Raw genomic sequence first — 25541 nt, 5'->3', positions numbered from 1 at the left:
TTGAAGGTATTTTCCAGAAATTTTAAACTCTTCGATTCTCTTCAATTCTTGCTCAATTCTATTGATTCTTTGGTTGTCTGAAGTCCTACCAATGTAGGCAAGAAGTTTGAGTTGCTTTGAGGTCAAATCGAAGCAACTCAGTTCATGTACCTCAAATTTCAACTCCATGTATCTCTCAATATACTTGGATTGGAGTGAATGGAGGTCAGATTCGAGCTCAATGCCATTTTTTCTTTAAGATCATGTCCTTGTTTTTCATTTTGGTGATGGTTCATGGTGGACCAGTCCGGTGAGGTCCACCGGAGCTCTGGCTCCGGCGGTGAGTTGGCAAAGCTCTGAACCACATGATTCGTTCCTTTTGTTTTAATCTTGATCGTTGGTTTTAATTACCACCTATGCAGCGCTGTTGACTCAAGTCCATGTGGAACGCACGCTAGGGACCATCTGATTTGCCACCTCAATTAATGAGGGAGATCTGATGGTCCACGTATTTTTGATTATCTGAATTTTTATTTTTATTGCATTATTTTCAATAATTCATATTAAATTCAATATTGATCCAAAAAATATGGGACTTTCACCAAAAAAATTCAAATATTTTTCTCTTTCATATTCTGAATTAAAATTATTTTTTGGATCATTATTAATATTTTTCATGAATTAATTGATTTTGCATTTGTTTTTAATTGTTTAAAAATATTTTTAAATGTCCAAAAATTATTATATTTTTTCTCCAAGGTCCTTTGACCTTGTTTGACATATGATAAATCTCATGGCCATTTGTTTGGTGTTTTGATGAGATTTTAGGAATTGGACAAACCATATTTGATTTAAATGCACTATTTTATTACTTTTAATTGAATAAATGCCAATTAAATTTTGTTGACCATTTGTATTGACTTGTTTGAGTTTGCTTATTATTGTTGGGCCTTGGTCAAGGTTGATTTGACTTTGTCAAGTTAATATCATTGGATTTAGGGGATTGATGGAATGTACATTCCATCTCCCAAAATGAATGAGTGATATTAATTTGGTAAAAGTCCTCCTTTGACCAATTTGTGATTTCATTCATCCCCACCCCACTTCATCTCATTCTTCTTCTTAATTCATTCATTCCATTTGGCCTATGACATCTCAAAGTCCTAATGCTAGTTGATTGAAAAATTAACATGAGTATGGATGAGATTAGGCCACACCTTTTGCATATTCTTTTTTGTGTGTGGTATGTTTCATGAGCATAGTCCATTATACTATGTCTCTAACATGCATTAACACCACAATTCTATTGCCCGACCTCAAATAGTTGTGATTTCTACATAAGTCCAATTACGATTGCTTAACATAGCGCTAAATTTGTGACATAAAAGGCATAAGCATTCTAGTTAGTGAGATTGTAAGTCTCCCCTCTTTCATGGTATTGTGTGGAAACTTGGCCTTCTTTCCTTCCTTTGGAAGATGTTTTGGTTCAAGGATTCATGCTTGTGATAAGTGGGTTGAGTGTTCTCCAAAGAATGTCTTGAAAAGCAAAAGCAAAACAATACTAACTTCTAACCTACTAACCACTAACTTTTAATTTCAAGCTTTTACTTTAATACAATTTACTTTTAGCACTTTATTTCATTTGCCATTGTTCATATCATTCTAATTGTTTATGTTAATGCAATTTTCACTTTGTCCATTTGGACCATATTATGTGATGTATTTTGTTTGTGTATACTTTGCTTGTTTGTGTGGTCTTTGACCATTAATGTACATAATAATAACAAAAAAAAACTAAAAAACTTTTGAGTAGACTGTTGGTTTGATCTTGAGAAAATGGACTTAGAATCTAGGCAACTTTCCTATGCTAATGGACTTGGCCAATGCCAACTTGTTGAGGAACCAAGTGCTTGCAATTTGAAATTCATCTGATACATCTTTGAAGACCTCTCTTAGTTCATCTGCAACATGATCATTGTGAAGATGTTATTTTGAACCTGTGACTTGTGGAATTCATCTGTTGCATGGGCTATTTTGAAGAAGATCATGGAAGGGATAAGCTTGGGTGAGGCCATATTTATTTGATGCCTTGCTCTTCAAGATAATATAATTGTGCATTTGTGTACTGCTTGATTCTAAAAGTCCAAGGGAATTCTGGGTTTCTATTGACATTTTTGTCTGTTGGATTGCTACCCACTTGGTCAGATCTTTTCAACTCTAAACTTTTAATTGTGTACATAGGATAGTCCCTTCATCTTCTCCCCATTTCTTTAATTTCAAAAATCTCTCCCTCCATTTTTAAAATCTTCTTTGTGTGAACTATTTTTGTTCTAAACTTTGACCACTTTTGCAAAAAGATTGAAACTTTGGCCTTATGCCATTGCATTTTCAAACTTATTTTCTTAAATCAAACTTGTAAATAAAGTTAACCATACTTGACTCAAACTTTCAAAAAAACCAAAAAGAACTAACTCATTCAAACCATTTTAGGCCTTTGTGCCTTTCGAACTTAAATTTTGTTAAAATAAATGCATCCATTTTTGAAATTTGTATCACGAACTACGAGGTTTTGATCCCTCATTTTTATGTTGGTACGTAGGCACACAAATATATAATTAATGAATTCTTTTCTCATCCCCCATTCTATTTATTTGTAAACATCACTTTATACCAAGTACATATGCACACAAAAAGGTCTCCCTAGGAGTACCTAGGACACTTTGGGTGCTAACACCTTCCCTCTGTGTAACCAACCCCCTTAACTGTGATCTCTGACTTTTATTAGTTTTTATTTGAAAACTTCTTACTTTTTTGGGTTTTGTTCGTACTTTTTCCCTTTTCACTTGGAAACAATAAAAGCGCGGTGGCGACTCTTGTTAATTGATCTCTAGCTTGTCAATAGCTTGATGATCATGAATTTCCCGCTACAGAAATTAAGTGGCAACTCTGCTGGGGAGTAGTCTCCAGTGGGTTTAGCCTACTTTTTGTGTGAATATATTTGTATATATGTATGTGTGATATAATTTGCTTGTTGTGCTTGGTGATCTCTGAGTGGTGAGATAAGTTCTAACCCGAACTTGAGTGCAATTAAGATAGGAGGATGGTATAATCATGTTCGACTTGTGTGGAGTAGTCCTTAACAAGTTGACTTGAGATCCATCTGCTCAGTGGAGATTCCTTTGGATTTGGAAATGTCACACAAGTATTTGTGGTTAGGCATTACTATTTCTAATTGGGTCTGAGAAGCTTAGGACCTTAGAACATTTAACCCATCTTGGCCTATTTAGGATGTAGTGCGGAAACTGTGCAAGTGTAGACTTGATAACAGTTGTTACGCGATACTACACTCAGACGAGTTTCTCTTGAGAATATTATGGGTCGATGAGTCAATCATATTAACCTGTAATATCTGATAGATGGAATTAAGACTCTGAGAACTTTTTAGAACATGATCTACAGGTTTTTATCCTTAGTTCATGAAGGAGAATAGCGATCCAAAACGCAGCGGAATTTAACATTTTCTCCTTTAGTGATCCTTACGAATGGGCATGATCAGTGATAGAATCGTTACCTCTTGTGACAATTGAAACCTTTGATGCAGATCTACAAAGCGATCACGGACGTTGAACGATGACAACGCCTTTACTCAGTCCACACGAACGGATTCCTTCAATCTCAGTGCTAGCTGCTGAAGGCTTTGAGTGAGAGAAAGAGAAACGAAATTGCAACTGCACAAAATTCTTCTGCACAAAGGTTCTATTTATAGAACCACTTGTGTGGGCTGCAAGCTAAAAAGCCCACTTAAGTGTATGTGGACCATATCTTATAATATGCCAAAATCACTTAAGCGCGTGGTACCTTACCATATTTTGTATTCTACTTAAGTACATCGTACCTTACGATGTTCTACAATTCACTTAAGTGCACTGTACCTTACGATGTTCCTTAGTTACTCTATCTCTCATCAATTCGTCCTTTTGTGTGTGACCCTATAGATTTTCGCGGCATTGGCAATTATATTAAATAACGTATTTAACATAACAAACAGTGAGCGGTATCTAGCAACACATCACTGCTACCCAAGATACGAAAATGTCATGTGATCTAACAAATCCTTTTGTGATAATACTTATGTGTACAATTACCATTTTACCCTTATGTCTATATTGAACACAAGGCATAAACTGTGTCATCCTTGTCCAGTTCAATATTGGGCCCATAGACATTTATCCTATTACGCAGGATGGCCATATTCCATCTAGGTCACTCATGTCCCTTAGCATGCTTCGTGGAGTACCCATCAACTGTCTTTATGGTTATCCAGTTACGGACAACGTTTGATCAGCAATAAGGCACTCGACTCTACATCTAGAGTCCATAGTGGTTTCAGGTCGAAGGGTGGTATACACCATTATCACCATGAGAATAAGTTATGACACTTTGCATAACATTCTATATATAGTATTCTCATAGCGGGTCAATCCAGTATAAATATTACTCTTAATATTCATACCTATGTTTAAGACTTGATAACTCCTTATCCATGATCCATGAGATGTGATCATTAGTCTATATACGTAATAGCCTTAATGCTTTAATGTTATCCAACTTCACAATAAAGCTCGACTACATATACTTTAAGAATAGTGTCCTTATGTTTAATGTGATCTCATGATTAAGTCATAATTGATACATTAAACGGACTAGCTATTCTAGGGACTTTACTAAACAAACATAATAAAAAAACCTTTTATTATTAATAAATAATTCGATACAAGTACCAAAAGTATTGGCCTCTAGGGCTTACACCAACAATCTCTCACTAGCACTATAGTCAATCAGGCATACCCCTAATGCCCATAGATCTAGTATGACCATCATGCTTCTGCTGCGCAAGAGGCTTTGTCAGTGGGTCAGCAATATTGTCAAGTGTAGGTACTCTGCATATTTTCACATCTCCTCTATCTATTATCTCTCGAATGAGGTGATAACGCCTAAGTATGTGTTTAGATTATTGGTGAGATCTAGGATCCTTAGCTTGTGCGATAGCACCATTGTTATCACAATAGAGACCAATGGGATCCACAATGCTAGGAACTATGCCAAGTTCCCTAATGAACTTTTTGATCCAAACAACTTCCTTTGCTGCACTTGAGGCAGCAATATTCTCGGCCTCAGTTGTCGAATCAGCAACTGTATCTTGCTTTAAACTTTTCCAGCTCACAGCGCCACCGTTTAAGCAAAACCAAACCTTACTTTGGGCTTATATGAGCATTGGTCTTGGTCCGAAGTCATGGTGTTGTTCATGTGATTGTGGATACATCTATGGTCTTGGTCATCCAAACAACCAAACTTCTTGTGTCTCAAGCCACTTGCTAGTAATGCCATTGATTCATGAATATTACATCAAAACCCTAATCTTATGACCTCATTTCATGGCCTTGTTAACATATATTGTCAATCAAGTCATTTTCTTTTTTTTCAAAGTCAAGCAGTCAAGTCATAAATAAACCAATTGTAAAACCAATTTCCAATCAGTTCTCAATCCATTTCAATCCATTTCATGTCATTTTAAACCATTACATTTGATTCTACATAAGAAAATACAAGTCTTGATATTTTTGACCAAATGTTGACTTTGGTCAATAGTTGACTTTTTGGTCAACTTTGACCAAAGTCAACCCAAAATCCAAAAACCCTAATTTTCATCCTAACCAATAATTCATTGTCCATTTACAAAGAAAATGAAATTTTGACCATTTGTTGACTTTGGTCAACAGTTGATTTTTTGGTCAACTTTGACCAAAGTCAACTCTCACTTGCTCTTGACTATCCAAACTCGATATGGCCCTTTGCTTTAATGTGTCATCCAACCTTCATTTTTGTTGGTGTTTTTCTTGGTTGCTTCCATTGCAAGTAATGCAATTTGAGCACCATGTCATTTTGGCATTTTTGAACCATTCACCATTGGCCTTGGTCTGCCCTTGATCAATGTCCAAGGAATTCTCTAACAGTCCAACCATTGTCCTTTGCTCATCACCTTTGGTTGTAACCTAAAACCTTACACATCAAACCATGGAAATGTGTGACCAAGCCAATGGAAATACATGACATGCTAGCCCTGCTGCTGCAGCAGACAGTTCAATACCATGTTGCACTTTGCCTTGCCTGAAACCTTGTACCAACACCATAACCACATAACCAGCTGATAACCAGTTGAACATGCTCACACTTGCAATTTATGGTGGTGATGGCTCATGGAAGCTGCAACCTGGGAAACTTCCTGCAGCAACAGACCAACACAACCAAATGCAGTCATGACATGTCAAGAACCACCAAAACCAAACAAACCAATTCACAGACCAACATGTAATGCCAGTTGCAGCTGAAGCATCAATGCACCAAGTCCTACTAGCAATTTACCATCCTGCAACCATTCAAACAACTCAGTCATGACACATGAGCCTAACACACAAACCTGTAACACATGTCATGCACCAACAAAGCACTTACCAAGTATAAAATCCTATTGAGGCTGGCCACTAAATGCAATATCATGCAGCATAAAGCAAAACCAAGAAGGATCTCACCTACTGCAGGAACATTGGCCAGACTGGGGTTTGGGACAGCAGGCCATCATCCTGTTGCAAATAGGCAGCATACCACACAATCATCATGCCATTAGCTCAGTGAGACAATGGGATGTAAGGAGAAGTCCAAACTTTGAAATTCCATACCATTGTCCTGACCTGTATTGGAACCATCAAATTCATCATGTCATCATCATCATTAGCATCCATAAGACATCTGCATTGTGGAGCCAATGGCTTGCTTCACATGACCTACTCCTGCTTCACCTGTGATTGCACACCAGCTGCAATTTCCACAATCATAATACATCAATGGACATGCATACCAACAAGGGTTGTCATGAGTAAAAAAGGCCAAGTGAGTATTCCCCTGTACAGCAGGACACAACCAATCCATGCCAACTCAAGCACATGGTTTTTTCACTTTGCATTTCAATGAGAAATTAAACCATGACTAGCCATATACCTGCTGAACTGAAAAATGACTTACACAACATGCAAGGTTAAAGGTATAGCAACATTGCATCTTCATCACAGTGGGATGCATACCTCACAGTATAACATTTTCCAAGCTTGCTACCATGGCTAATCCTGGTTTGAACATGATAGGCCAAACTTGTTGCAGCAAAAGAAACAAGCAAAGGCAAGGATTCGAATACAAATAGTGAAAATTAAACTCATGAAACATTGAACCAAAGCATAAACCAAGGATCACATTCATCTTTCAAAATATGAACCAAAACACACTTGCACTTAACAATTACCAGTTTAGCAGGTTACCTCTATCCAATAGCCTCATCACCTAATTCCAATGCTACCTGCTACATCCAGTTTATGCATCAAAGCCATTAACATTCATTCTTCATTATTTTAAGCCAAAGCAAAGTCACCAAATTTTTCAACCTGCAACATGAGCAGCAGGTCATTAAAAACCATTTCAATATAACCTTACTCTCATTCTAACCTGTAACAGCCAGTTAAGTTTCAACTCACTCATTCATTAATCAATCTAAACCAACATAACTAACTGGGTTTCTATCTCATTAACCAACTGAGTTTTCAGTTACAGTGAGTCACACTTAACTAACTTCTAACCATACTTAACTAACTTCTAACTGTAACACCCCGATTAAAATAAGATAATTATTTAATTTAAGTTAATATTATAGTTATTAATTTAATTAAATAATTGGAATTTATTGGATTATTATTATTATTATTGAAATAATAATTATTGGAAAATATATATATAAGTTGGAAATAAGGAAAAAGGGTTCCATTTGGTAAAAAGAGTTTTCACGTGAAACAGAGAAGCGATTGAGGAAGTGGAGAAAGGGCAAAGAGGCAGAACAAGAGGAAGAAGGTTGGAGAAGAGAAGAGCTTGAAGCTAAAGGCTGCCGGATTAATACAGGTAAGGGGGGTTTATCGTCGTTTAATGGGTATTATAGATTAACATGTAATGGGTAGTGATAAACCGTTGATTCGACCCTAATTGGGATGTTGAATGCTGAGAAATTGTGTTGGATAAGTTGTGTTAAAACTGTAATTGAATCGGTAATTGTGGGAGTCGTGATTTCCCGAGAGTGTAGCTTTTTACGGAATTGGAATCGGAGGTCCGGAAGTCTTCCAACGGCGGAAAATGCGGAGAATTCTGCATTCTGCTTTGTGTTAGCGCAGGAACAGCTTTCTGTCTTGCGTTAACCGGTTAACCCAGGGTGTTAACCGGTTAACACTGTTTTGAATTGTGAAAATTGCTGTTTGTGCTGCGTTAACCGGTTAACCCAGGGTGTTAACCGGTTAACACTGTTATGGTGTCTGAGAAATTGCTGTTCTGTCTGCGTTAACCGGTTAACCTAGGGCGTTAACCGGTTAACACTGTTGAGTTTTGCCAGAAAGCGTGTTTTGTGCTGCGTTAACCGGTTAACCCAGGGCGTTAACCGGTTAACACTGTTGCAGAGTGGAGAAATTGACATTTTAATGTTGTGAACATAATTGGTGATTGGCCGTTGTCGGCGTGTGACATAGTAGGGATTGGGGTATGTTATGAAGTAATATTATAGTCAATTTTGATGAGTAATTTTATTGGGTTTATGTTATGAAGTGTCGTTACAAGTATGACTGAGTTGTTAAGTTGTTCCGTGTACGGAAAGTTGTTGAAAATACTGAGTTGTAGGCTTGGTGAGCCAACGTTGATTATAAGTTGATTACGTTGAAAACATTGTTGTGTTGCTATTATTATCATGTTGTCGGAATTTTGAAGTCGTGTATGTCGAAGTTGATTATAAGTTGATTATGTTGAAAACATTGTTGTGTTGCTATTATTATTATGTTGTCGGAATGTTAAAGTCGTGTATGTCATATACATTCATATGCATTAAGTCGGAGCTTTGCTCACACCACGTTGGCCTGGATTGGCAAAAGTTGAATAAGTCGGAGCTTTGCTCACACCACGTTGGCCTGGATTGGCAAATTTTAAGTTGAAAGTTGAAGGCTTATGCCTTGATGCCCAATAAAACGGCAATGATTTTAAGTTGGGAGTTTTACTCCGAATGGTACCACATGCATGACGAGTCGAGTCTCATTAGAGTTGCATTGTTGTTGGTTTGTCGTATGGGTATTTATTTTAATTGAGAAGTGGTGTTTGTGTTGATATTGATCATGATGTTTGAGTTGATGTGCCGTTACTGAATGTGTGATGCGATTAGGGTGATTAATGTGTTAAATTACTTAACATTGCATGATATTTTATAATGCTTATTATATCGATTGAGGAACTCACCCTTACAACTATTTTTCAGGTAACGAGCAGTGATTGAGTAGAAGCTAGTGCTTGGAGTCTAGTGTAGCCTCTTTAGTGGGTCATGCTCTGATAGATGTAACATCGGGACGGGATGTTTTAAATGTTTTACTGTTGGTTGTGAACCTTTTTACCTGTAATATGTTATATGTTTTGAATGATCGGTTTGATTTCTATCCGCTGCGAATTATGCAAAAAAATGTTATTTTGATTAAATAAAGAGCATGACAGTTATTATGGTGTGAAGTAATTGTGTGACACCCTTGATTGCATATTTACTCTGATTGATATGTTGTTATTTTAATTATATAATTCGGGGTATTTTAAAAGGGTGTTACATTAGTGGTATCAGAGCAGGTCGGTCTGTCCGGCCAGTTGTCGTGTCGTTACTGTCTAACAATTGTGTATTGTTACCAATCTAACTTTTAAGTTGTGTTGTGGTAATAAGTTGAAATGGCTGGAAGGAATGACGCTGCAATGGCTGCCGCAATGCAAGCGATGGCACAAGCTGTGCAGAACTTGCCAAATGCTGGTGGAGATGCTGGATCACGTAGCTTGGCGACTTTTCAAAGAGAGAATCCGCCGGTGTTTAAAGGGAAGCATGATCCAGATGCAGCCTTGGGATGGTTGAAAGAGATCGAGAGAATCTTCCGTGTTATGGATTGCACTCCAGCTCAGAAGGTTCGGTATGGTACTCACATGCTAGCAGTCGAAGCTGATGACTGGTGGCTAGAGACTCATGAGAGGTTGACCGTGGCAGGTGAAGTCATTACCTGGGATGTATTCCGTAGGGAATTCATGAGGAAGTATTATCCGGAAGATGTCCGTGGTAAGAAAGAAATTGAGTTCCTTGAGCTGAAGCAAGGAAACTTGTCTGTCACTGATTATGCTGCAAAATTTGTGGAGTTGTCCAAATTTTATCCTCATTACACTGGTGCTGGTGCTGAATTTTCAAAGTGCATCAAGTTTGAAAACGGATTGCGCTCTGAAATTAAGAAGGCTGTTGGGTATCAGAAGATACGCATTTTTACAGAATTGGTTGATAGCTGCAGGATATTTGAAGAAGACAATAATGCTCATTACAAGATTGTCAGTGACCGCAGGGGCAAGCAACATCAAAATCGTGGCAAGCCGTATGATGCTCCAGTGGGAAAAGGGAAGCAAAGAGCTGCTCCGGCTCAGAGAGCTAGTGGGGGAGGTGCTCCTGCTGGTATAGTTTGTTTCAAATGTGGTCAGGCTGGTCATAAGAGTAATGTATGCACTGCTGAAGTAAAGAGGTGTTTTCGCTGTGGTAAGACTGGCCATGCAATAGCTGATTGCAAGCACAAGGAAGTGATTTGTGGCGAAGAGGGGCATATTGGAAGTCAGTGTCAGAAGCCAAAGAAACCTCAAACTGGAAAGGTGTTCGCATTGACTGGAACTCAAACCTCCAGTGAGGACAGACTTATCTGAGGTACATGTTTCATAAATGGTACTCCTTTAATTACTATTATTGATACCGGTGCTACACACTGTTTTATCTCTGCTAACTGTGCTCGAAGACTGGGTTTAAAATTGTCCGCTTTGGGTGGTGAATTGATTGTTGAGACCCCAGCTAAGGGATCAATAACTACTTCTTTGGTATGTTTAAAATGTCCTTTGTCGATCTTCGATAGAGATTTCTATGTTGATTTAGTATGTTTGCAGTTGGATGGGATGGATGTGATTCTTGGTATGAACTGGTTAGAGTATAATTATGTTCATATAGATTGTCATCGTAAGTCGGTGAGGTTTTCCACTCCTGAAGAGGAAGGAGTTGACTTGTTACCTTTCAGAGAATTGCGAAAATTAATGAAAGAGGGAGCTCAGATGTTTTCTTTGATGGCGACGTTGTCGGTTGAGGGTAAAGCTAAGATTGAGGAACTGTTAGTGGTGAAAGAATTCCCTGAAGTTTTTCCTGATGAAATTCCTAGTGTGCCGCCAGAGAGGGAAGTTGAATTTACTATTGATCTGGTACCTGGTACTAGGCCTATTTCGATGGCACCGTATAGAATGTCGGCATCTGAATTGTATGAATTAAAGAAGCAATTGGAAGACTTACTTGAGAAGAAGTTTATAAGACCAAGTGTGTCGCCGTGGGGAGCTCCAGTGTTGCTAGTAAAGAAGAAAGATGGTAGTATGAGGCTCTGTATCGATTACAGACAATTGAATAAAGTAACGATCAAGAATAAGTATCCACTACCGAGAATAGATGATTTGATGGATCAATTAGTGGGTGCTTGTGTGTTCAGTAAAATTGATTTGAGATCGGGCTATCATCAGATCAAAGTGAAAGATGAAGACATCCAGAAGACAGCGTTCAGAACTCGGTATGGACATTATGAGTATTCTGTGATGCCTTTCGGTGTGACTAATGCGCCGGGAGTATTTATGGAATACATGAATCGTATTTTCCATACTTATCTGGATCATTTTGTGGTAGTATTTATTGATGATATTTTGATTTACTCTAAGTCCGAAGAAGAGCACAAGGAACATTTGAGATTAGTGTTGGATGTTTTGAAAGATAAGAAATTGTATGCGAAGCTGTCCAAGTGTGAGTTTTGGTTAAGAGAAGTCAGTTTTCTCGGCCATGTAATTTCAGGAAAGGGTATTGCTGTAGATCCTTCCAAGGTAGAAGCTGTATTGCAATGGGAGACTCCTAAGTCGGTTACCGAGATTAGAAGTTTTTTTGGGATTAGCTGGATATTATAGAAGGTTTATTGAAGGATTTTCTAAGTTAGCACTTCCGTTGACTAAATTAACTTGTAAAGGTAAAGCTTTCGTGTGGGATGTTCAGTGCGAAGAGAGTTTTAATGAATTAAAAAGGAGATTGACGTCGGCGCCGGTTTTGACTTTGCCAAATCCGGAGGAACCGTTTATAATTTACTGTGATGCTTCATTGATGGGCTTGGGAGGTGTGCTCATGCAAAATGATAAAGTAATTGCTTATGCGTCGCGACAGTTAAGAATTCATGAGAAGAACTATCCTACGCATGATCTTGAACTTGTTGCTGTGGTGTTTGTGCTAAAAATCTGGAGGCATTACCTTTATGGTTCCAGATTTGAAGTTTTCAGCGATCATAAAAGTTTAAAGTATCTATTTGATCAGAAAGAGCTGAACATGAGACAACGTAGGTGGCTAGAATTGCTTAAGGATTATGATTTCGGGTTGAATTATCATCCAGGAAAAGCAAATGTTGTGGCCGATGCTTTAAGTAGAAAGACCTTGCATGTGTCAGCCATGATGATTAAGGAGTTGGAATTAATTGAGCAATTTCGTGATATGAGTTTGGTTTGCGAAGTAACACCGCAGAGTGTAATGCTAGGAATGCTAAAGATTAATAATGATTTTATGGATAGTATCCGAGAGGCACAGACATTGGATGTGAAATTAGTAGATATCCTTAATCGTTGTGGTCAATCAGAGAAGAGTGACTTTAAGATTGATGCGAGAGGTGTGTTGAAATTGGGGGAAAGTGTAACACCCCAATAAAATAAAGTAATTATTTAAATTAAGTTAATAGTATAATTATTAATTTAATTAAATAATAATTGGATTATTTTATTATTATTATTGGAAAATATATAAGTTGGAATTTAGAAAAGGTCCCAATGGGTAAAAAGAGTTATTTCACGTGAAAAGGAAAAAGAGACAGAAAAGTGGAAAAGGGCAAAGAACCAGAGAACGAGGGTTGAAGGAAGGAAAAACTTGGAGCTCAGAGAATTGCCGGATTAACTCAGGTAAGGGGGGTTTATCATCGATTAATGGGTATTATGAGATAATATGTCATGGGTAGTGATAAACCATTGAATTACCTCTGATTGGAATAATTATGCGGAAAATTGTGAACTGTTGAGATGAACGAATCTGGATTGAAATTGAAAGGAATTCGTAGGAATTAGATGCAATAGTGTTAGGATTTGTGAGATTGAACAAGATATGATTCGTATTAGATGATATGAACGATTATTGTATAAAATTGGACTGTGGAAGGTTGGATTGGATAGGTTTCGTAGCAGAGAAAGCCATTGCAGATCTGGAAATTCTGGTTTCTGGTCATACGCGTATGGCACTAGGCAATACGCGTATGAGATGGCCTGGTACGCGTATGGCACTAGGCAATACGCGTATGGGATAGCTGGAGGGGAGAAAACTGGCGCTGATACGCGCCATACGCGTGTGATACGCGTAGCCTATGAGTGGTACGCGTATGGGTGAGGCCATACGCGTATGGATGAAGAAGATGATGTTTTGAACGTGGTTTTGGCCTCTGGTGGTACGCGTATGGGGAAGTGATATGCGTAGCATACGCGTATGAGATGGTGATACGCGTATGGGCTTGGCCTGGAATTGGGCCATACGCGTATGGGCATAGGCAGTACGCGTATGGGCAGACTTGTGGTTTTTCTGAACTGTTGTTGCGCAGTTTTTGGTTGTTTAGGCTGAGTGATGTAACTTAGCTGATGTATGATGTAGTAGGGATCATTTCCCGTTGTTTTGAGTAGTATGGGTATTAGTAGAGTGTGCTAATACTGTGATTGTTGTTTGGCATGATGTAATATGCTTTTGTGATAAAATGTGTTGATATTGTGAAATGGTATGCATAATGCTGTGAATGTATCAGTTATGTATGCATTGTGAATAGACTGTTTATGGCTTAGAGTGTGAGCATATGTCTATTCTTGAATTGTTGTTGATGTTGCATTGCTAGGTGATTAGCGTGCATATTGTGGCCTTTATGGTGGTAGCTAATTCCCATGGTGAGGAATTAGTGATGTTAGTCATTTTGGACTGTTGTAGATGTTTGCATGCTAGGTGATTTAGCGTGCATAGCATGGCCCTTGGGGTGGTAGCTAATTCCCATGGTGAGGAATTAGTGATGTGAGTCACTAGGTCTCAAATGAGTGGGACTAGTGAGCTTGGTAGCCGTACCTGGATTTGGTCGGTGAAGTTGAACTATATGTTCACGAATAGTCGGTACCGCATGCATGGAGTCTCATTGCATAATGTATGTATGACATATAATATGAATGGATGCATTCCAATATTATACGTGTGTTTGGTGTTGATGTGAGTATGATTTGAGATTTTACATGTGCTTTATGTTACTGTTGAGTATGATGTTGAGTTGGTGTGCCGTTACTGAAAGTGTATATGATTAGGGTGACGAAATGCGTTATTTACTTAGCATTACATGATGTTTTATAATGCTTGTTATATCGATTGAGGAACTCACCCTTACACTATTTTTCAGGTAACGAGCAGTGATTGAGTAGAAGTTAGTCCTTGGAGTCTAGTGTAGTTCCTTAGTGGGTCATGCTCTGATAGATGTGACATCGGGACGGGATGTTTTACTTGTTTTCATTGATGATTGTTGAATAAGCTTACATGTATTGTGTTACATGCTTTGTATTTGATGTTGGATTTTAGTCCGCTGCGAAGTATGCAAATGTTTTATTTGATTAAATAAATGAGCATGACTGGATAATTGGAACATGGTGTGAAGTGGTTGTGTGACACCCTTAAATGGCATAATTACTCTGATATATATATCTGTTGTTTTAATTAAATAAATTGGGGTATTTAGAAGGGTGTTACATTAGTGGTATCAGAGCATAGTCGGTCGAGTCGAGTCGTAGTTATTCTGTTTCCCCGGTACGGGATAGGTGTTGTGTAACCCTATCAGTACTTATTGTTTTAGCTTGTTGGGTTTTCAGAATAGAGATGGCTGGAAGAGGTAGAGATGATGCTGCGATTGCTGAGGCTCTTGGTATGCAAGCTGGAGTACTTGGAGGGAATCCGAATGTTGTGGGAATGGGAGCTGCTCGTCAATTGAGTGAGTTCCAGAAGAACAATCCTCCAATGTTCAAGGGAGCATACGATCCAGATGGTGCTCAGAAGTGGTTGAAGGAGATCGAGAGAATCTTCCGAGTGACTGAGTGTGCCGATAACCAGAAGGTCAGGTTCGGTACGCATATGCTGTCAGAAGAAGCTGATGATTGGTGGGTTGCTACCCGCACTGAGTTGGAATCTGCTGGAAATGCTGAGATCACTTGGGCTGTGTTCAGAGAGAGATTCCTGAGGAAGTACTTTCCAGAGGATGTCAGAGGAAAGAAAGAGATAGAGTTCTTGGAATTGAAGCAGGGCAACCGGTCTGTTACTGAGTATGCTGCTAAGTTCACAGAGCTGTCAAAGTATTACACTCCCTATAATGAGGCTGCTGGAGAATTTTCGAAATGTGTGAAGTTTGAGAACGGGTTGCGTCCCGAGATCAAGCAGGCGATTGGATATCAGCGGATCAGAGTGTTTTCTGACTTGGTTGACTGTTGCAGGATTTTTGAACAGGATTCCAAAGCCAGAGCGGAGAGCTATCAACAGAGGGTTGATAGAAAAGGCAAGAATCAGAATGACCGTGGAAAACCGTATGCAGCTGGCAAAGGTTTTCAGAAGCAGAGTGGGACGAAGAGGCCTAGTGGGGGAGACTCTAGTGCCCCTGCTAAGTGTTACAGATGTGGTCAGGCGGGACATCGTTTCCACGAGTGTACCAGTGTTGAGAAGAAGTGTTTCAAGTGTGGTAAAGGTGGTCATTTGGCTGCAAAGTGCCGGTTGAAGACTCTGACTTGCTTCAACTGTGGAGAAGTGGGTCATATCAGTCCACAGTGTCCTAAGCCAAAGAAGGAGAACCAGTCGGGAGGCAAGGTCTTTGCTTTATCGGGTTCTGAGACTTTTGCAGATGATCGTTTAATCCGAGGTACGTGTTATATTAATGGCTTTCCTCTTGTAGCTATTATTGACACCGGTGCTACTCATTCCTTTATATCCTTGGATTGTGCTGTGAAACTCAAGTTAGAGATATCTGAGATGCACGGAAGTATGGTGATTGATACTCCTGCGAAGGGTTCAGTGACTACTACTTCAGTTTGTTTGAATTGTCCTTTGAGTATTTTTGGTAGAGACTTTGAGATGGACCTAGTGTGTCTTCCACTAGTGCAGATTGATGTTATCCTGGGTATGAACTGGTTGGTGTTTAACCGGGTCTATATCAATTGTTTCGATAAGACCGTGATCTTTCCTGAGATTGAGGGAGGAAAGAGTTTGTTTCTATCAGCTAGGCAAGTAAATGAGGCAGTAGCAGATGGGGCAGAGTTGTTTATGCTGTTAGCGACTTTGGAGGCTAAAGATAAACTGGTGATTCGCGATCTAGCCGTGGTGGGTGATTTTCCTGATGTGTTTCCTGAAGAAGTGAATGAATTGCCGCCAGAGCGTGAAGTTGAGTTCTCGATTGATTTGGTACCTGGTACTAGGCCGATATCGATGGCTCCGTACCGTATGTCTGCTGTTGAGTTAACTGAATTGAAGAGTCAGCTGGAAGATCTGTTGGATAAGAAATTTATTCGTCCGAGTGTGTCACCGTGGGGTGCACCAGTGTTGTTGGTTAAAAAGAAAGAAGGTACTATGAGGTTGTGTGTGGACTACAGGCAACTGAATAAAGTGACGATCAAGAATCGGTATCCTTTACCGAGGATTGATGATTTGATGGATCAGTTGGTTGGTGCGAGTGTGTTCAGCAAGATAGATTTGAGATCTGGGTATCATCAGATACGTGTGAAAACTGAGGATATTCAGAAGACTGCTTTCAGAACAAGGTATGGACATTATGAGTATTCTGTAATGCCTTTTGGTGTGACTAATGCGCCTGGGGTATTTATGGAGTATATGAATAGGATTTTCCATCCGTATCTAGACAAGTTTGTTGTGGTGTTTATTGACGATATTTTGGTGTATTCGAAATCTGAAGAAGAGCATGCTGAGCATTTGAGAGTGGTTTTAGGAGTTCTACGAGAAAAGAAGTTATTTGCTAAACTGTCTAAGTGTGAATTTTGGTTAGAAGAGGTTAGTTTTTTTGGTCATGTGATTTCAAGAGGTGGTGTTGCTGTTGATCCTTCTAAGATAGAAGCGGTATCTAAGTGGGAAGCTCCGAAGTCAGTTTCTGAGATAAGAAGTTTTCTGGGTTTGGCTGGTTATTATAGGAAGTTCATTAAGGGATTTTCTAAGTTGGCGTTACCGTTGACGATGTTGACAGATTGACAAAATCGGCTCATTTCATTCCGATCAGAATGGATTATCCGTTAGAGAGATTGGCTGAGTTGTATATTGAGAAGATTGTAAGTTTGCATGGTATTCCGTCTAGTATTGTTTCAGACAGAGATCCTAGATTTACCTCAAAGTTCTGGGAAGGTTTGCAGAGGGCTTTGGGAACTAAGCTGAGATTGAGTTCTGCATATCATCCGCAGACTGATGGTCAGACTGAAAGGACGATCCAGTCACTAGAGGATCTTTTGAGAGCTTGTGCTTTGGAAAAAGGAGGTGCTTGGGATTGTTATCTACCTTTGATTGAGTTTACCTACAACAATAGTTTTCATTCGAGCATTGGTATGGCACCGTTTGAAGCTTTGTATGGTAGGAGATGTCGGACACCTTTATGTTGGTATGAGTCCGGTGAGAGCGCTGTGGTTGGACCGGAGATTGTTCAACAAACTACGGAAAAGATTAAGATGATTCAGGAGAAGATGAGGATTGCTCAGAGTCGTCAGAAGAGTTATCATGACAAGAGGAGGAAGTCACTTGAATTTCAAGAGGGAGATCATGTGTTTCTTCGTGTTACTCCGATAACTGGGGTTGGTCGAGCTTTGAAGTCGAAGAAGTTGACACCTCGATTTATTGGTCCTTATCAGATTTTGGAAAGGATAGGGGAGGTAGCCTATCGTATCGCTTTACCGCCGTCGCTTGCGAATTTGCATGAGGTTTTTCATGTGTCTCAGTTGAGGAGGTACATTCATGATCCGTCGCATGTAGTCCAAGTAGATGATGTCCAGGTGAGAGATAACCTGACTGTTGAAACATCACCTATGAGGATCGAGGATCGAGAGTTGAAGCAGTTGCGGGGTAAAGAGATTGCCTTGGTGAAGGTAGCTTGGGGAGGACCAGCAGGTGGCAATGTGACTTGGGAACTTGAGAGTCAGATGAAGGAGTCTTACCCAGAGTTATTCGCTTGAGGTATGTTTTCGAGGACGAAAACTCTTTTAGTGGGGGAGAGTTGTAACACCCCAATAAAATAAAGTAATTATTTAAATTAAGTTAATAGTATAATTATTAATTTAATTAAATAATAATTGGATTATTTTATTATTATTATTGGAAAATATATAAGTTGGAATTTAGAAAAGGTCCCAATGGGTAAAAAGAGTTATTTCACGTGAAAAGGAAAAAGAGACAGAAAAGTGGAAAAGGGCAAAGAACCAGAGAACGAGGGTTGAAGGAAGGAAAAGCTTGGAGCTCAGAGAATTGCCGGATTAACTCAGGTAAGGGGGGTTTATCATCGATTAATGGGTATTATGGGATAATATGTCATGGGTAGTGATAAACCATTGAATTACCTCTGATTGGAATAATTATGCGGAAAATTGTGAACTGTTGAGATGAACGAATCTGGATTGAAATTGAAAGGAATTCGTAGGAATTAGATGCAATAGTGTTAGGATTTGTGAGATTGAACAAGATATGATTCGTATTAGATGATATGAACGATTATTGTATAAAATTGGACTGTGGAAGGTTGGATTGGATAGGTTTCGTAGCAGAGAAAGCCATTGCAGATCTGGAAATTCTGGTTTCTGGTCATACGCGTATGGCACTAGGCAATACGCGTATGAGATGGCCTGGTACGCGTATGGCACTAGGCAATACGCGTATGGGATAGCTGGAGGGGAGAAAACTGGCGCTGATACGCGCCATACGCGTGTGATACGCGTAGCCTATGAGTGGTACGCGTATGGGTGAGGCCATACGCGTATGGATGAAGAAGATGATGTTTTGAACGTGGTTTTGGCCTCTGGTGGTACGCGTATGGGGAAGTGATACGCGTAGCATACGCGTATGAGATGGTGATACGCGTATGGGCTTGGCCTGGAATTGGGCCATACGCGTATGGGCATAGGCAGTACGCGTATGGGCAGACTTGTGGTTTTTCTGAACTGTTGTTGCGCAGTTTTTGGTTGTTTAGGCTGAGTGATGTAACTTAGCTGATGTATGATGTAGTAGGGATCATTTCCCGTTGTTTTGAGTAGTATGGGTATTAGTAGAGTGTGCTAATACTGTGATTGTTGTTTGGCATGATGTAATATGCTTTTGTGATAAAATGTGTTGATATTGTGAAATGGTATGCATAATGCTGTGAATGTATCAGTTATGTATGCATTGTGAATAGACTGTTTATGGCTTAGAGTGTGAGCATATGTCTATTCTTGAATTGTTGTTGATGTTGCATTGCTAGGTGATTAGCGTGCATATTGTGGCCTTTATGGTGGTAGCTAATTCCCATGGTGAGGAATTAGTGATGTTAGTCATTTTGGACTGTTGTAGATGTTTGCATGCTAGGTGATTTAGCGTGCATAGCATGGCCCTTGGGGTGGTAGCTAATTCCCATGGTGAGGAATTAGTGATGTGAGTCACTAGGTCTCAAATGAGTGGGACTAGTGAGCTTGGTAGCCGTACCTGGATTTGGTCGGTGAAGTTGAACTATATGTTCACGAATAGTCGGTACCGCATGCATGGAGTCTCATTGCATAATGTATGTATGACATATAATATGAATGGATGCATTCCAATATTATACGTGTGTTTGGTGTTGATGTGAGTATGATTTGAGATTTTACATGTGCTTTATGTTACTGTTGAGTATGATGTTGAGTTGGTGTGCCGTTACTGAAAGTGTATATGATTAGGGTGACGAAATGCGTTATTTACTTAGCATTACATGATGTTTTATAATGCTTGTTATATCGATTGAGGAACTCACCCTTACACTATTTTTCAGGTAACGAGCAGTGATTGAGTAGAAGCTAGTCCTTGGAGTCTAGTGTAGTTCCTTAGTGGGTCATGCTCTGATAGATGTGACATCGGGACGGGATGTTTTACTTGTTTTCATTGATGATTGTTGAATAAGCTTACATGTATTGTGTTACATGCTTTGTATTTGATGTTGGATTTTAGTCCGCTGCGAAGTATGCAAATGTTTTATTTGATTAAATAAATGAGCATGACTGGATAATTGGAACATGGTGTGAAGTGGTTGTGTGACACCCTTAAATGGCATAATTACTCTGATATATATATCTGTTGTTTTAATTAAATAAATTGGGGTATTTAGAAGGGTGTTACAGAAAGAATTTGTATTCCTAATGATGCGATTTTGAAAAGAAGCATTCTAGAAGAGGGTCATAGAAGCAGTTTGAGTATTCATCCAGGAGCTACAAAAATGTATCAGGATTTAAAGAAAATATTTTGGTGGCCCGGAATGAAAGAAGATGTGGCTCGTTTTGTGTATGCGTGCCTAACTTGTCAGAAGTCAAAGATTGAGCATCAGAAGCCGTCTGGGCTAATGCAACCGTTGGCTATTCCAGAGTGGAAGTGGGATAGTATCAGTATGGATTTTGTTTCTGGTTTACCGAGGACAAGTAAGAGTTTTGAAGCTATTTGGGTGATTGTTGATAGATTGACGAAATCGGCTCATTTCATTCCGATTAGAATGGATTATCCGTTAGAGAGATTAGCTGAGTTGTATATTGAGAAGATTGTAAGTTTGCATGGTATTCCGTCGAGTATTGTTTCGGACAGAGATCCTAGATTTACATCGAAGTTCTGGGAAGGTTTGCAGAGGGCTTTGGGAACTAAGCTGAGATTGAGTTCTGCATATCATCCGCAGACTGATGGTCAGACTGAGAGGACGATTCAGTCATTAGAAGATCTTTTGAGAGCTTGTGTTTTGGAAAAGGGAGGTACTTGGGATTGTTATTTGCCTTTGATTGAGTTTACCTACAACAATAGTTTTCATTCGAGCATTGGTATGGCGCCGTTTGAAGCTTTGTATGGTAGGAGATGTCGGACACCGTTATGTTGGTATGAGTCCGGTGAGAGTGCTGTGGTTGGACCGGAGATTGTTCAACAAACTACGGAAAAGATTAAGATGATTCAGGAGAAGATGAGAATTGCTCAGAGTCGTCAGAAGAGTTATCACGACAAGAGGAGGAAGTCACTTGAGTTTCAAGAGGGAGACCATGTGTTTCTTCGTGTTACTCCGATAACTGGGGTTGGTCGAGCTTTGAAGTCGAAGAAGTTGACACCTCGATTTATTGGTCCTTATCAGATTTTAGAGAGGATAGGAGAGGTAGCCTATCGTATCGCTCTACCGCCGTCACTTGCGAATTTGCATGAAGTTTTTCATGTGTCTCAGTTGAGAAGGTACATTCCTGATCCGTCGCATGTAGTCCAAGTGGATGATGTACAGGTGAGAGATAACCTGACTGTTGAAACATCACCTATCGAGGATCGAGAGTTGAAGCAGTTGCGGGGTAAAGAGATTGCCTTGGTGAAGGTAGCTTGGGGAGGACCAGCAGGTGGCAATGTGACTTGGGAACTTGAGAGTCAGATGAAGGAGTCTTATCCAGAGTTATTCGCTTGAGGTATGTTTTCGAGGACGAAAACTCTTTTAGTGGGGGAGAGTTGTAACACCCCGATTAAAATAAGATAATTATTTAATTTAAGTTAATATTATAGTTATTAATTTAATTAAATAATTGGAATTTATTGGATTATTATTATTATTATTGAAATAATAATTATTGGAAAATATATATATAAGTTGGAAATAAGGAAAAAGGGTTCCATTTGGTAAAAAGAGTTTTCACGTGAAACAGAGAAGCGATTGAGGAAGTGGAGAAAGGGCAAAGAGGCAGAACAAGAGGAAGAAGGTTGGAGAAGAGAAGAGCTTGAAGCTAAAGGCTGCCGGATTAATACAGGTAAGGGGGGTTTATCGTCGTTTAATGGGTATTATAGATTAACATGTAATGGGTAGTGATAAACCGTTGATTCGACCCTAATTGGGATGTTGAATGCTGAGAAATTGTGTTGGATAAGTTGTGTTAAAACTGTAATTGAATCGGTAATTGTGGGAGTCGTGATTTCCCGAGAGTGTAGCTTTTTACGGAATTGGAATCGGAGGTCCGGAAGTCCTCCAACGGCGGAAAATGCGGAGAATTCTGCATTCTGCTTTGTGTTAGCGCAGGAACAGCTTTTTGTCTTGCGTTAACCGGTTAACCCAGGGTGTTAACCGGTTAACACTGTTTTGAATTGTGAAAATTGCTGTTTGTGCTGCGTTAACCGGTTAACCCAGGGTGTTAACCGGTTAACACTGTTATGGTGTCTGAGAAATTGATGTTCTGTCTGCGTTAACCGGTTAACCTAGGGCGTTAACCGGTTAACACTGTTGAGTTTTGCCAGAAAGCGTGTTTTGTGCTGCGTTAACCGGTTAACCCAGGGCGTTAACCGGTTAACACTGTTGCAGAGTGGAGAAATTGACATTTTAATGTTGTGAACATAATTGGTGATTGGCCGTTGTCGGCGTGTGACATAGTAGGGATTGGGGTATGTTATGAAGTAATATTATAGTCAATTTTGATGAGTAATTTTATTGGGTTTATGTTATGAAGTGTCGTTACAAGTATGACTGAGTTGTTAAGTTGTTCCGTGTACGGAAAGTTGTTGAAAATACTGAGTTGTAGGCTTGGTGAGCCAACGTTGATTATAAGTTGATTACGTTGAAAACATTGTTGTGTTGCTATTATTATCATGTTGTCGGAATTTTGAAGTCGTGTATGTCGAAGTTGATTATAAGTTGATTATGTTGAAAACATTGTTGTGTTGCTATTATTATTATGTTGTCGGAATGTTAAAGTCGTGTATGTCATATACATTCATATGCATTAAGTCGGAGCTTTGCTCACACCACGTTGGCCTGGATTGGCAAAAGTTGAATAAGTCGGAGCTTTGCTCACACCACGTTGGCCTGGATTGGCAAATTTTAAGTTGAAAGTTGAAGGCTTATGCCTTGATGCCCAATAAAACGGCAATGATTTTAAGTTGGGAGTTTTACTCCGAATGGTACCACATGCATGACGAGTCGAGTCTCATTAGAGTTGCATTGTTGTTGGTTTGTCGTATGGGTATTTATTTTAATTGAGAAGTGGTGTTTGTGTTGATATTGATCATGATGTTTGAGTTGATGTGCCGTTACTGAATGTGTGATGCGATTAGGGTGATTAATGTGTTAAATTACTTAACATTGCATGATATTTTATAATGCTTATTATATCGATTGAGGAACTCACCCTTACAACTATTTTTCAGGTAACGAGCAGTGATTGAGTAGAAGCTAGTGCTTTGAGTCTAGTGTAGCCTCTTTAGTGGGTCATGCTCTGATAGATGTAACATCGGGACGGGATGTTTTAAATGTTTTACTGTTGGTTGTGAACCTTTTTACCTGTAATATGTTATATGTTTTGAATGATCGGTTTGATTTCTATCCGCTGCGAATTATGCAAAAAAATGTTATTTTGATTAAATAAAGAGCATGACAGTTATTATGGTGTGAAGTAATTGTGTGACACCCTTGATTGCATATTTACTCTGATTGATATGTTGTTATTTTAATTATATAATTCGGGGTATTTTAAAAGGGTGTTACACTAACGGCATTCCAAAGCTAGCATTTTCCAAACCTAAGCTCTATTTAAGAAACTCGTCTCTCACATTTTCATCACCCTGGGAAATCTGTTTGAATTTGTGCATTCTCTCTCTTGCAATCTCTTCCCTCACCCTACTCAGAGCTCTACTTTCTCCTAGAAGCCATTGAAGCTTCACATCGAAGTTTCAATTTTGCTTGAGCTAAGCCACAACATCCTCACTTTTCACTATTCTAATCCAGAAGAAGAAGAAGAAGAAAGAATCAAGTTCAGGAAACGTACCGGTGGATTTTCCGATCATCTTCTCCGGTATGTCATTTCTTATTAAGTGTCTTTTTCTTACTCTGAGCACACCAAGTTGTAGTATCTGAGGTAAGAATGGAAATCCATATTAGTAGGGATTGATTTGCGCCATACACCATTTAATTTAACTTATAGATGGCTAGGGTTCTTCCATTTAGTTGTTCGATTCCGTCGGTACGGGAACTGTCTCATAATTCCATGGCCATATTCGTATTTGGCTTGACATTGCACATCCAACGGTAGTGGTGGTTAGGTTTAAGCCAACACTGGCGTTAGCGATGGCCGTCGGCATGGTGAGTCACGGTGGACGGACGGTGAGAGGGAGCGAAGGATGAGCGCACACATGGAGTTTCATTTGAACTTTGTTGACTTGGATAAGTCAACAGAGGTGTGTGCTTTAGGCTCAATTTCAGTTAGGTCCATGCAATTTACTTACCATACACTACACATTACCAATACACCCCTTGTACTTTTGGAAAGAATTGGAACTGGGCTTAACCAAGCCCATTAGCCTTTTTTTCTAGTTCACCTCACAATTCCAATGCGCACCCCCCCCCCCCTTTTTGAGCGTTGGAATTCTGATTTGGGCTCAGACGCAGCCCAAGTTCCTTTTTTTCTTTACACACCACCTTTTTTTATTTGCTTATTGTACCAAAAATCAGCAATAGGCTCATCTTGCAGCCCAATAACCAAGAATCCATTTCACACCTCATTTTCCATTTTCAATTATTTAATTCTTTTATTTTCTTAATTGATTTCTTTTATAATTTAATTAGTTTAATTAGTTTAATTAGTACATTATTAGTTTAATTAGTTTAATCATTGAAATTAGAATTTAAATCTTTATCATTAGGATATTAGAATTTAATTAGAATGTAACATGCAGTATTCACTACTTCTGCCCAGAAGTGCTTAACAATATTTGTCTCATGGATCATGGTTTTGGCCATCTCTTACAAAGTATAATTTTTCCTCTCTACAACTTCATTCTTCTAAGGATTTCTAGGATATGAGAAATCATGAGAGATTCCATTATCTTCAAAAAGTTTTCTAAAATCTTTATTTTTAAATTCACCACCATGATCATTTCTGACTATAACAATTATTAAGCCTTTTTCATTTTGCACTTGAGAACAGGAGGTGGTAAACACAGAATGTGACTCATCCTTGTGTCTTAAGAATTTTACCCATGTCCATTTGTTGTAGTTATCTACAATGACTAATCCATACTTCTTTCCCATTATTGAAGTTGTTTTAACTAGCCCAAACAG

General features: G+C 39.1%; 1 long non-coding RNA gene across 2 annotated transcripts; it reads right to left on the bottom strand.

Annotated features, from left to right (window-relative positions):
* Positions 1-4926: 4926 nt before the first annotated feature.
* On the bottom strand, positions 4927-7338 carry LOC127126172 (uncharacterized). Of its 2 annotated transcripts, none has more exons than XR_007804923.1 (3): positions 6717-7338; positions 6570-6620; positions 4927-6406 (listed from the first exon to the last, which is right to left on the bottom strand). It is a non-coding gene; the product is annotated as an uncharacterized LOC127126172 (long non-coding RNA). The 2 variants fall into 2 exon arrangements; XR_007804924.1 differs by having other exon boundaries at positions 6493-6620; positions 6729-7338.
* Positions 7339-25541: the final 18203 nt, after the last annotated feature.

Source organism: Lathyrus oleraceus, chromosome 1 (genome assembly GCF_024323335.1).
Source record: "Lathyrus oleraceus cultivar Zhongwan6 chromosome 1, CAAS_Psat_ZW6_1.0, whole genome shotgun sequence".
Classification (NCBI taxonomy): domain Eukaryota; kingdom Viridiplantae; phylum Streptophyta; class Magnoliopsida; order Fabales; family Fabaceae; genus Lathyrus; species Lathyrus oleraceus.
Note: the sequence above shows the minus strand (reverse complement) of the source record. Positions and strands in the feature narration are given on the sequence as shown.